The sequence below is a fragment of the Lissotriton vulgaris genome, chromosome 1_1, assembly GCF_964263255.1.
Source record: "Lissotriton vulgaris chromosome 1_1, aLisVul1.2, whole genome shotgun sequence".
NCBI lineage: Eukaryota > Metazoa > Chordata > Amphibia > Caudata > Salamandridae > Lissotriton > Lissotriton vulgaris.
The window spans coordinates 1,482,046,094-1,482,058,835 of record NC_141685.1 but is presented as its reverse complement, the minus strand read 5'-3'; the positions used below and the strand labels follow the sequence as shown (position 1 = coordinate 1,482,058,835).

The window sequence follows — 12,742 nt, the reverse complement described above, 5'->3', positions numbered from 1 at the left end:
GATATATATTGTTTGCCAATACTTTTAGGTTAAGATGAGTATTGTCAGCCTGTAGATGGACTTGGATGGTTATGTGGCAACTAAAATCGCAGAGGGGATCATGGACCCCCTCAAACTCCAGGTTAGAAAGGCAAGTAAATGGGTGAAAGGAAATGGTCTCTGGAGGGATCCATTTTTTATACAATTGTGATGTGACCCAATCAAGCGCTTCTCCCCGTTCCACCCGTGCGAAATATAAGATGGCTAGAAGGGCCTTGTGATTGACCGTGTTGAAAGATACTGAAAGCTGCGTAACGACTAAGGTGATTTTTTTGATAAATGTATTTTATTCAATGAATTTAAAGAGTTAGGACATACCTTCTAAGGGGATAGGTCCTTGGTTACCAGTTTGTTAGACCTTTCGGAATTGAGAATGATGTGATATCTTGCATGTAATCTTGACTTTAAGAAAGTATTTTATTATTTAAGAAAATAATTATGGTAAGGTCAGGAGAAAGATCATTCTAGGAAGCCGATGTTTAAAAAAAAATGTTTTGGTTTTCTCACTGGGGCAAGCTCAGACTATCACCTCATACATTTTTGGGGGGAATATTTTTATTTAACTTTTCTTAGAAACAGCGTATGATACATAACCTATAATCCAGAACACTGAATATCTGGGAGTGAAAGCATGATTGATCAGACAGGCGAAAAACAATATTGTGTGCAGGGTTAACTAATTTCTTAAAGTCCACCATTCGTTCTCACATTTCACATCATTGTCAGTGATAATCGCTTTTCGGTCCCTTCTCCTATATCTAAACCATAGTATTGCAGCCAGGGACCCCGACCTTATAAAACATTTTCAGGCACCCTCTTGCTTTGTATGTGACTTTCTTGTCACCCATGTATAGTTCCAGTTCCGCTTTTCATTCCTTTAAGGTGGGGAACTCTCAGTATTTGGCTACGTCCCTCTTAGCCACAATGAGGCATAGGTTGCAAAATAAGAGCTTTGTTCGGGGAATGTTAATCTCCGAGGGAATGCCCAGTAAGATGCACTTGCTGTCCATCGGTATCTTTTCCCCATATATCTTATGGAGTTCCTCTAAAATTGTGGACCAATAGGACTGTGTATGAGGCCATTCCCATAGCATGTGTGTGTATGTATGTACTTCTCTCTCTTCTAATACGCTGACAGTCTGGTGACTCTGCCCTTCCAAATCTATGTAGACGGGCCCTATCATAATATAGCCTATGGAGGATCATGAGTTGAATCAGTTGTAGCCTTAATTTAATGGCTACCTCTCTTGGGTGCATTAGTGCCGCCTACCAGTCAATGTCATCCATTTCCCCCGTTGTAGTTTCCCATCGGGCCCTCAAGTTCTTCAATTAATCCAGCATGTTATTAATTAGTGTCTTGAGACACCTTTAGCAGCTATTTCCCCCTGGAGTAGTCTCCCTTCTAGGGGTGCATATTCAGGAATATCACCCATGTTTAGCCTCTCCACCCTCCATGCATGGTTTAGTTGTAGATATTTGTACTGCTGGATGTCACTTAAATGGTATTCGCGTTGGAGAGAGCAGTAGGGGATCATGGATCCATCCTCCAGGAGGTGGTCCAGTCTGGATATCTCTATTGTGTCCCAGGTCTTAAGTCCCTGCAGTTTCCCAGTTTTGGGCAGGCGTTTTCCCACTCACAGTGGAATTTCTCGGTTAAGTCTTTTGTCCCACCTCATTCATCTTTCCTCTCCCATTCAGGCCTATATTGCCCTCTGGGTTGCCGGCAGTTATTGTCTCCGCCCCCCGAACACCCCCCACCCCCACACTTGCCAACGTAGATGTAATGGAGAAATGTATGGTCTTGGAACTGTAGTCTCTCTAGGTTGGATGATCAGCTGGTAGGTGCCCCCATTCTTAGATTGTTATCAAGTGTGCAGCCCGGTCATATGATCATAGATCTGGTAGTCCAGTTCCCCCATTATACCGACTGCGCTGGAGGGCCTGAAATACCACCCTCAGATGACCTCTGTTCTATAAGAGTGTACAGACTTCATTGTCTCTTGTGATAAAAATATCCTCTTGAAAAATGTAAAGCAATTTGGCAGTGTAACCATCTTGTACATGGCGACCCTGCCTAAAAGTGTTAAGGGCAGTAGTCTCCACCTTTCCGCGTCTCCATGGAATTCGGTCAGGAGACCAGCCGTCGTGCTCGTGGTTACGTAAAGGCCTAGGTATTTAAACCCATCTCTGTTGATGCGTAGGTGGCCTAGGAGGTCTTGCATGTCTAGGTGCCCGCCCACTGAGTAAAGGCTCGACTTGTCACCATGAGCACCATAATTGTCAAATAGTTGAAATGTAATCGGAAGAGTCACGCTTGAGTGGGTAACCTACAGGAGGATTCTGTTGCCATAAAGTGAAATTCCTTCATCTCGAAAGGCCCCAGATTTTGCCCCAAACCTCCAATGTCGGGGTGCATGTGAACCATACATGCTAGTGGTTCAAGAATGAGAGCCAATAGCAAGAGGAACAGTGGGAAACCCTGTCTAGTGCCCCTTCCAATGGGAAATTCCACAGACGTTACTCTGTTGACCCGTACCTTGCCCATCGGTGCTGCATATAGCAGATCTATCCGCATCAGGAAGTTGGGTCCAAATCGGAATTCCAGCAGGGCTTGCCACATAAAGGGCTAGGGGACGACATCAAATGCCTTCTTGGTATCTAGGGACAGAAAGATATGGGGATCGTCCCTATCGTTTACAGTTTTCAGCCAGTTAGGGAGCCGGCGGGGATTGCATATCGTTGAACTCTTCGACATAAACCCATATTGGTCATTATGGATAAGGGAAGTAATTACCGTCAGTAGTCGCATGGCTAAGATGATGGCCAGGATTTTAATTTCCACGTTTAATAACGAAATCTGACTTTAAGAACCCCAGTCTGTGGCAGGCTTCCCTGCTTTATGGATAACCACTATGGTGGCATTGCGGAGATCTGTGGCGAGAACTCCATCCGCCTTAGCCTCCGCAAACATCTTAAGGAGGTAAGGGCTCAATAGTTCACTCTTGCTCCTAAAGAGTTTGGCCGGTATTCCATTAGGACATGGTGTTTTCGCTGGTTTCTGCTTGCCTATAGCAGCCACTACTTCTTCTAGGGTATACTTTTCTTTGAGTGCTAATTGGTCATCGAGGGACAGGGTGGGAATAGTGACCGCAATTAAGTAGTCTCTTATCTGGGATTCATCCGCAAGAGCTATGGTCTTATAAAATACGGCACAATATCTCACAAATACTTTGGCAGTCTCCGGTGCCAAAATATATGAGGCTCCACCCTCCTAGATGGATTGTACCCTTTGTGTCTCTACCTCTTTTCGCCCCAGCCAGGCAAGCAATCTCCCCGCCCAATCTCCCCGCCCTATCTCCCGCCTCATACAGGTAGTGATGTGCGAATAAAATCAAAAACCTTGCCTCTTGGCGTACCAGTGTCTGGTATTTTCTATGGATAACCGTGATTTGACGCATTATTAGTGGGTTTATGTCTGGTCCTAACCACCCCTCCAGATCTAGGAGTTTGCCTTCTAGGGCCTCTATCTCCCGAACTTCCTTCATCTTATGCGCGATAATGTTTTGTACCCTGTCTCCGAGTGCTTCCTTCATTGTGACTCCCAGCAACATTGAGTCTTTGTTTTTGGTAACGTACAGTTCAGTGTCCACTCTAATTTCAGGAGCCACTGTCTTGTCCTATAGTACCCATGCGTTAAGCCTCCATCCCGCCTGGGCGTATATGTGGTATACTTGGTCGTTTGTTGACACTAGAGATCAGTATATCCCAACATTGACAGGAACCCAGCCATTGGCGTGACACCCACTGCCCGGGGCCAAACTCATGCGGTCTAAGTGTGGAGCTACTATTCCTAGGATGTGTGCAGAAGAGCCAGCCTCCAGTAATATCTCGGCCACCTTGTAAAAATGTCTGTCTCTGGAGTCGAGCAGGGACATAGACACTAACTAGTGTGATGTCTCTACGGCCCCACATCCCCTGGACGGCGCCATATGTGCCATTGGGATCAGCCAATGATTTAGATATTATAAAGGGGGTTTCTTCGTGATTAAGATCGCTACCCCTCTAGAACATATAGAAAAACTAGCTTGTGCCAAGGTCTTGTATGCTCCCCTGCCCAGGAACCCGCATTGTGAGCCTTGTAAGTGTGTCTCCTGGAGGAAAGCGATGTTGGGTTTCAGTCTCCAAAGGTATGTGGTGACTAATCCTCTCTTGATCTTATTTCCAAAACCGTTGACAATCCATGTCATTAATGAGTATCCCTCATCACCCTGTGCGACTGGTTTGCCCATCTGTTGTGTTTCAAGTTGGTGTATTACCAGTGTCGGCAAATCCTGCTTCTGTCTCTGTTTTTGCTATCACTCCATTAAGTATGGAAACTAAAAGTACTTCTCTCCAACTCGTCCCTGAACTCTGAGTCCTCCTTAAGGTCCTTTCCTCCCCACACTCTTCCGCTACTCATATACCGTAACTCCACTGTCAACATGAGAACTTTGTCTCATGTAAAACCTGAGAGGTGTGTACCCCCCTCCCTAAACTCCCACCCTATAACGAAAAGAAAATTTTAAACAAAGTACATAACAAAACACCCAATGGGTGTGTCTAATGTCCTTCAAGGGGCATCTAGTGTCTACTCACTGCCCCCTGTTTATCTGCCATGCCTGTTTGTCTCAACATTCTTTGCCTCCTTCACATGTGGTCATCCAGTCAGGATCAGGGTTGCAGCAGCCGGGGTGGGTCCTTCATTTGGACGATCTCCTGTAACAGTGGATGGTCACTATCAGATTCTAATGAAAGTTTGTTATCCTGTTTTCGATGTCTAGGTTGTTTCCTCCTGTTTATCCTTCGTGTTGGTTCCTCCTCCATGTCTGAGGATCTAGCCGCTTCTGAGAGGCGTCGTCCTGTCAGAAGTGGTGTACCTGGGCATTTCCTGTTTGCAGGGCTGTTTCATAGACCCTTTCACTCCTTCTGAGGTTTGGATCAAGTTCATCTCTGTGTGTCAGGGTTATGGGTTACTTGTGAGTTGTGCCTTCGTCCCAGGAGGGGACGTTTCTCTATCTAGGTCCATGCTTCCTCTGGTGTCAAAAATACAAGAGTTTTACCGTGATAAATGACCTTAAGCTTCACCAGAAAGAGCAACATGTATTTAATGTGGAGGGTTCGCAGTTTTATTTTAAACAAGTCAAAGGTTCACAGCTTTTTCTGAACTTCACAGGAGTAGTCGGGGATTTTGACATTAGCAGGTCAGACCTCTCCAATGTGTTGCATCTCTGGAATGATTAAGTCTTGGTCCTGATAGTTTAGGAAGGGCCAAATAGCAGCCGAGGTGGTGCTCCTGATTTTGGTTTGAAACTGGGCATCCTGTAGGCTCATTCAATAACCAAGCAAGACGATAATTATATTGTAGGAAGAGAATCCCTGAGCCATTTATCCAGTAAGGAGCCGCATTGAAGCCCTCTATTCCCTCTGGAAAACCCAAGAAGCGCACGTTGTTTCTTCGCACGCAGTTTTCAGCTTCGCCCACCCTCCAAGACACATCCCTGAGGGTAGCTGTAAATTCGATTACCTCTTTACTGAGAGTGTGGGTCGTTCCTTCCATCTCCGATATGCAGCTTTCTTCCTGAGTCCCTCTTTCTGAAACACTCCGCAAGTCCTGGTGGAGACAAGTGACTTCAGAACGGACGATGCCTATTTATCCCGCTAGTTCCTCCCTGGAAAGCTGTATCGCCTGTAAAATCGGTGCGTTATCACACAGTGGTGGTGTTTGCCCCTCTGCTCTGTGTTGTGGGCCCATGACGTTTGTGTATCTGTCCATTTTTCCCTGTTTTGGGGGTCTCTGTTCTTTTTCTCTGGCCATACTGGGTGATTATGTTTTGACAGTTGCATGTCTGGGTGCACTGAAGCGCACCACCTATGGCAATATTGAGGTCCCGGGCAGCCGTCCTCCAGTATGATAGATAGTATGGGTATCTGGTTCTTTGAGGGCTTACCGTGATGCTCTAGTGCTAATGTTTGGGTCTCTGGTGAGCTTCCATAACCCCGCAGGGGAGCCAGACACTTCAAATCAGCATGCCGGTCGTGGTCCAGTCAATGGTGATGCCAGGGACCCCTGGCCAAGCCTCCCCTACTGGCCAGCGCTGTTACTTAGGGCCCAGGTTTTCGCTCGTCCAGGGAGAGGCCACTACTGTATAGGCCAGACAGGATCCCCCAGTGGGGGCACAAGAGTCCCACGAAGCGCCCCTCCTGTTGCAATGTCCAGGGGAGGGGGAGTCCCCCTTGAGATCCCACTGAGTTTTGCTGTGGTATCGCACCTCTCCTGGCTTCCCAAGGCCACTCAGTGGTGTAGTTGCATCCTCTTGTGCCCTCACAGTCATGCAGTCTCTGTGGGCCAAGAAGGCGGGGGAAGGGTCACTAAATGCCGGGGGCAGTTCCCCTGGGGGAGGGGGGGGGCTTCCCACACAAAGTCTTCTTGCCCAGGGGTTCCGCTTTGCAGGGGTGTCTCCCAACCTCCTTCACCACATTGTCCTCCCAGCTCCAAGTCCCACACTCACTATGGCCTTCATTCACTCCCTGCGGCAGGGGTGAAAACTCCTGCTGCCCTGTCGAACCTCAGCCATCAAAAGACCTGGGGTGTTCCAGCGATGCGCGCCCGGCTAGGGAAGCTTTGTTCCGCCCACATCTGACAGTGGTCAGGACTTGCTGGTGCCATGCCGAGGCCTACACTTGCTGTGCAGCTCCCTTTAGCGCGGTGCTGGCGTGCCTGATACATCTTCCCATTCCTCAAGGTTTGCTTGCAACGTGGCAAAGACAGGGAAAAGCAGGGGCAGTCTAGTCCACACTGACCTGCTCATATTGGCATCAATGGGGTCGCCTCCGGGATCCTTCCTTGTCGCTTGTATCCCCTCCTTGTGGTGCCGGACCCATCTTGCCGCAGTCTGCACTCCGGGTCTGCCGCAAGCTGTGTGGCACCTGTTGCCTGTGTGGCGTTTTGAGTGTCCCATTGGGCCGTCTGCTCTCCAAGTGCAGCTGTGGCAAGGAGGAAAGAAAGGAAGGGAAAGAGCAGGGACAGACTGACCCTCCTAGCCCCAAGCTCCCGCCGGCACCACCTGGCACCATGAATGTCATCTTATTCAGAGTTTATATAGCGCGAACAAGATCTTTGCAGATATCAGAGCGCTTTACAGAAACAAGGGGTAGGAGCAACAGGAGGGTGATTAAACAAACTATTGGGTACAATATAGTAGTCGGTAGTGAGTGAGTAGCAAAATAGGATAGCAATCATATAAAAATATAATACCAATAAACGATCAGGTAACCAATGTTACAGAAACGGTGCAAAGTCTTTGATCCAACAGCAATAGAGTTCAGGTGAACTTGGCCATAAGGATGGCTTTTACCTCTTTCTTAAAAAATGCAGTGGAGGAGATAAGCCTAGTTTCAGGAGGGAGTGCATTCCAGATCCTGGGTGCCATTCCTGAGAAGGAGCGTTTGTATGTTTTTTCCTTCCGGAATCTTCGAGGTTTCAGGAGGAGATTTTTAGCACTTCTATTGGATCTCGAGCCTCCTGATATAGTCAGCTTTTGAGTGAGGTAGTTGGGTGACTTGTGGTGTACGGCAGAGTGTGTCATACAGGCAATTTTCAGCTGTATTCTGGCTTCAAAAGGCAGCCAGTTCAGGGATTTTAAGTCAGGGGATATATGCGAGTGTTTTCTTGGACCAGTGATGAGTCTCGCGGCAGCGTTCAAGGAGGCTCTTAGGGGTGCGGTTGTTGAAAGGGGGAGTCCGCTGAGGGCCACATTTCCGTAGTCTATGCGAGGGATGACTAGGGCTTGTACAGCAGTTTGGAAGTCCTTAGCTGGGAAGAAGGTTTTAAGTTTCCTCAGAGTGTTGATTTGGAAATTAGCTCCTTTAGTTGCTCTGCTAATGTGCTGCTGCATGTTGAGGTTGGCGTCAAGTGTGATGCCTAAGGATTTCGCTGATTCCACGATGGTGGGTTGGACATTGAGCGCAGTTAGGTGATTGAGCCAGGTATGGGTGATGGCGATTTTCGCAGGAGGGGAGATCAGAAGGAACTCCGTTTTCAGAGCATTTAGTTTGAGGTGATTATCGGCCAACCATGATTGGGTGTTTCTGAGTGTGGAATTCAGAAGTTTGATGTCTTCCGGGGATTGTAGCTTGAGGTAAAGTTGAGTGTCATTGGCGTACATATGGAAGTGTACATTAGATGCTTGCAGCAGGGTGGTGAGTGGTTCCATGACGAGGTTGAACAATGTGGGGGATAGGGAAGATCCTTGTGGGACGCCTAAAGTTACAGGCACAGATGAGGACAGCACGTTGTTGATCTTGAACTTCTGAGACCGGTTATGTAGGAAGGAAGAGAACCATTTGAGAACACTCCCGGATAAACCCATTCTGGTATTTAACAGCTCCAGTAGGTTCTCATGTTTGACAGTATCAAATGCTGAGGAGAGATCAAGAAGGATGAGGAGGCAGGAATCATTGCGATCAAGGATTTGGAGGGCGTCATCAATTATGTGCGCCATAGCCATTTCCATGCTGTGTTTCGCTCGGAAGCCTGATTGATGAGGGTTGAGGAGGTCAAATTGATCAATGTGTTTTGTCAGTTGGAGTTGTACCATTTTTCCAGCAGTTTGGCCAGGGTGGGGATATTGGTGAAAGGGCGGTAATTGTTTAGGTCCGCCGGGTCAGCTGTAGGTTTCTTGAGTATAGGTGTGACTTGCCCCACCTTGAGGGAGTCTGGGATGAGTCCTTGCTGAAGGGAGCTGTTAATGATTTTAGTCCAGAGTGGGAGGAGCAGGGGGGTGAAGTCTTTTACAGCATTAGCCGGTAGGGGGTCTGTGAAGTGATTAGAGGGCTTCAAGGTGCCAAGCAGTTTGTGAATTGTTTCTTCAGAGTAGGTGTCCAAGGACGTCCATGATGCGTTGTTTTTAGGTTGAGTGGTAGTCATGCTGATGGGGCTGGAGTATCGGCTTACATCATTGAGGAGCTCACTTCTTATGTTGTCAGTCTTTAGCTTAAAGAAAGCAGAAAAGTCTTCACAGTGTGGAATATCGCTTGTTGTGGTGTTTGCTTGTAAGGGTTGCATCTTGGTTTGAGTTTTGACTAGTTCGAACAGTATTCGTGGTCGGTTTTTTGCTTGGTCCAGCTGGAGGCTAAAGAAGTCTGATTTCGAGCGCTTGATTTTCCTAAAGTAGGCATTTCTCTTGTTCTTAAGCGTTTTAAGGTGCAGTACTGAGGGGTCAGATCTCCAGGTGCGCTCTGCCATTCACATAGCACGCCTGTCTTCATTGAGTCTGCCATCATACCAAGGGTTCGAGTTCTTGGTGGAGACTCTCTTCAGTTGCAAGGGCGCGGCTTCCTTGATTGAGTTCATAGAATTGAACTCTTCCCACCTACCGATGAGTTCATTGTCCCAGCGCCGCCATCTTGCGTGATTCCTCTCCGCCTTGGGTTGAGTCTCACTCTCCTCATGAGTCCCGGTTCTGCGGCGTGACCCAAACATGGCCCCCGTGGCCACTGATTGCCGCTTAGAATGCCATGGATTGAGGATTTCACTGTATTAGGAAAAATGTTGGATTGTCCACGGGCGTTGAAAGCAGCTACTCTGCCATGTTGCTGGCCTCGCCCCATCACCTTCTACAAGTAAACATGTATTCATCAGATTAACTTTCCACCTCAACCCTAAGAGAAAATGTTGTTTAGTCTCTGATGCTGTGGACTCTAAGAAAGGATGCTGGTAATATGGCTACAAATTTAAATCTTTGGCTTGTGTTTATGTATTTGTACATAATTGAATAGGGAGCCTAAGAAATAGCCCCGGCCAATATTTAAGGAGCTGAGACTACAGATATGGCATAGTGAAAATACCGATTTAGCAGACTGTTTGGTTTAATTCATGGATTCAGCAGTATGGTTGTTTACGCAAAATACTACTTTTGAGTCAATAGTGACTAAAATATAATTAGGATGGGGTAGAGCCAACACAGTTCCAGAACTGCTGCTTTCCTGAACTACTGTGTTTAGACTCCCTTCACGTAGGCTCTTCTTCCTCTCCTGGGTGGTGGTGGGGCCCAGTGACGGTGCATCCTGGTGGCAGAGGAGGGCCCGTCAGGGCATCCGGTTACCAGACGTGGGGTTCTGCACTTGACAGTAAATTGGAAATGACTCTTACCCTCCTCTACTGCACTGGAACCGTCTGCTCAAGGGTTGGCAGCAGCAGGCCACTTCTAAAGGGCTGCATTCCACAAGGAGGTAACCTGGAAAAAGGGTGTGTGGAGCTTCTGGGGGTACCAGCCCCTCAGGAGCACTGCATGAGATCGCAGTTGTGTTGTGGTGAAGGCCTAAAGGTGCATGTAAGCAATCTGATGGCCTTTAGAGGCAGGTGAAGGGAACACAGACTGTTCATACTAGTGCAGGGGTAAATTGTAAAACTCAGGAGAAACTTCCATTTGTCTGTCCCTGTAAGGGTCAAACAAACTCTGAAGAGAAATGTTCCCAAAGGAACAGAAAGTGAAGCTAAAGAAAATAATGATTTCTGTGGATAAATGCAACACAACTCTCCAGTGACTGCTAAGAGACTGATTCAGGGGTAGGACATCCTTCTGCCCAGGCTTAAAAAAAGGGGGAGCTATCGCTGATTTCGAGGCTCAAGGAGCTACAGCAAAGCAGCCAACCTAATGAAAATAAGCCATCCTTATTAGAGGGCAGCTAAAGGCCATAAAGCACTGGGTAGATAACAATGGGGAATCTCTCAAGGAGCTGGACTGACAGACTTTGGCTGTAGGCGAAGTAGAAGGAAAGCAGAAAGAGGAGCAGGTCAGAGTACGCATTTTGAGCAATGTGTTAACTTACTGACTAATGTAGAGTCCAAGACATAGATTTTTGGAGAATACGCCGCTCACCTAAAGATAATTGGACTACCTTCACCAGAAGACTTGTAAGACCTGAGGACAGTGCTTCAGAAGGGGGCATGGTTGAAAAAGGAAGTCATAGGAGCAGATGCTGACTTTCTGATAGCACTAAGGGGGCGAGGGGATAGGGGGTACATTAGACTCCAAGCCAGGGGCCAACAGGGAGTAGAGCAGGACAATGGTAATTTTCTGGTGGGTTTAGTGCACCCAAGCCACATGACAGCGATACTAAAAGTGGCGGCAAATAACCCAGACTTACATTTGAAATTAGGAAATATACATGTCTTTCCAGATCTGAATCGGAGTACACTCTTGAAGAAACAGGAGCTGCAGAAGATCAAAAAAGACTTAATTTTGAGGGGTGTGAAGCTTTATTACTGTTTCTAGCTAACCTAAGGGTGAAACACAGAGGCAAGGCATTTTTCATTACTCAGCCTGAGGCAGCCTGGGAGTTTCTTAGCTCCTGTAGAGAGATAACTTGTTGTTCTGTTCGCTACAATGCCTGTATACGTTTGTGAAGATTAGTTTTTCAGATTACAGATAGCTTGATGCCTTCCTCTCCAGTTTAACGACTAGAAGGTGCTAATCCTAAATGATTTGCTCTAATAATGAGTTCATTCTGTTTAACCCTCTGTCTCCTACTCTTGTCCCCATGACCATAGATATGTTCTATGATCGGTGTGTTGAAAAAAAAAAGCCTAAGCAAGATGTCTCAAAAAATGTAAATGGAGAGCAGTTTGTATTTGTATGGCCGATTCTGCTTTTCCCAATAAAAAATATGAAACTTTAAAAAAATGATTATGTCCTTTGGCTTTTGATGAATCATTTTTTAATTCTGATGCAAGTGCCAGATAGTAATCCCCTGTTATTTGTTAGTTTTGCTATATTCTCCTCCCATTACAACTGTAAAGGCTCCTGATTTGTTTTTGTTTACATTTTATTTGTTCGTGTTTTAATTCACTTGCTCCCCATTTGTGTTTTTGTATTTATATTCCATTTGATCGCTTAAGTGTCTTTATTTTGTTTAAAATCTTTTTATTGGTTTTATCTATTCACACATACTCACCTACTTCCAGAGTTTGATGAAGGAAAATGGGGGACTGGGATAAAACTACAAATAGGGCTCTCGGTTTTATGGTATTTATTTTTTGGAGATTTCAGTCTGTATTTATCCAGATTTATATTTGCCCATCTTATTGCATTTATCCATATTTGTTTTGTATTTTGAGAATAAATGGAGTCTTAAAATGGTATATTTTCATATTTATTTAACTATTAGACATTCACTCATATGTCGAAGCCTGTTGCGTTTTAGCAAATTAAGTAGCCACATATAGCAAAACACTACACCTTAAGGTGCATAATAGCGTGCATCTACAAATATATGTTAACTTATATCTGTATTTAAGAAAATCTCATCCTCTTTTTAACTCCCCAAGCTGTCTATCTGCCTCGCTTCTGCCTGGAGTTCATGATCGACCGCATCCAGAGTCTGTTACAAAAAGCATAATTTTCAGTATTTTTCCACTTTTAAAAATAAATAGAGACAGGAAACACATAGTTTTCTGTCTGTATTTATCAGTAAAAATCAGTAAATACGGGAAACTGGGAGCCCTTACTATAAGGGGGAAACAAGGTAAGGGGAAGGTGGAGAGGGTCTGGGGAAGAGGTGGGGGTGAAGTACACCTCAAAGATGCCGCCTTGAGGTCAAAGTCCAAGGTGACCTACAGGGTTCGACAGAGTATTGTGCATGTGGGGACCGGCGAGTGTCCTTA

General features: G+C 46.2%; 1 protein-coding gene across 1 annotated transcript in view; it reads left to right on the top strand.

The window, feature by feature from the left end:
- The window catches only part of PMPCB (peptidase, mitochondrial processing subunit beta), a 169,107-nt gene that overhangs the window by 58,936 nt on the left and 97,429 nt on the right, over window positions 1-12,742 (top strand). The window lies entirely within an intron of this gene.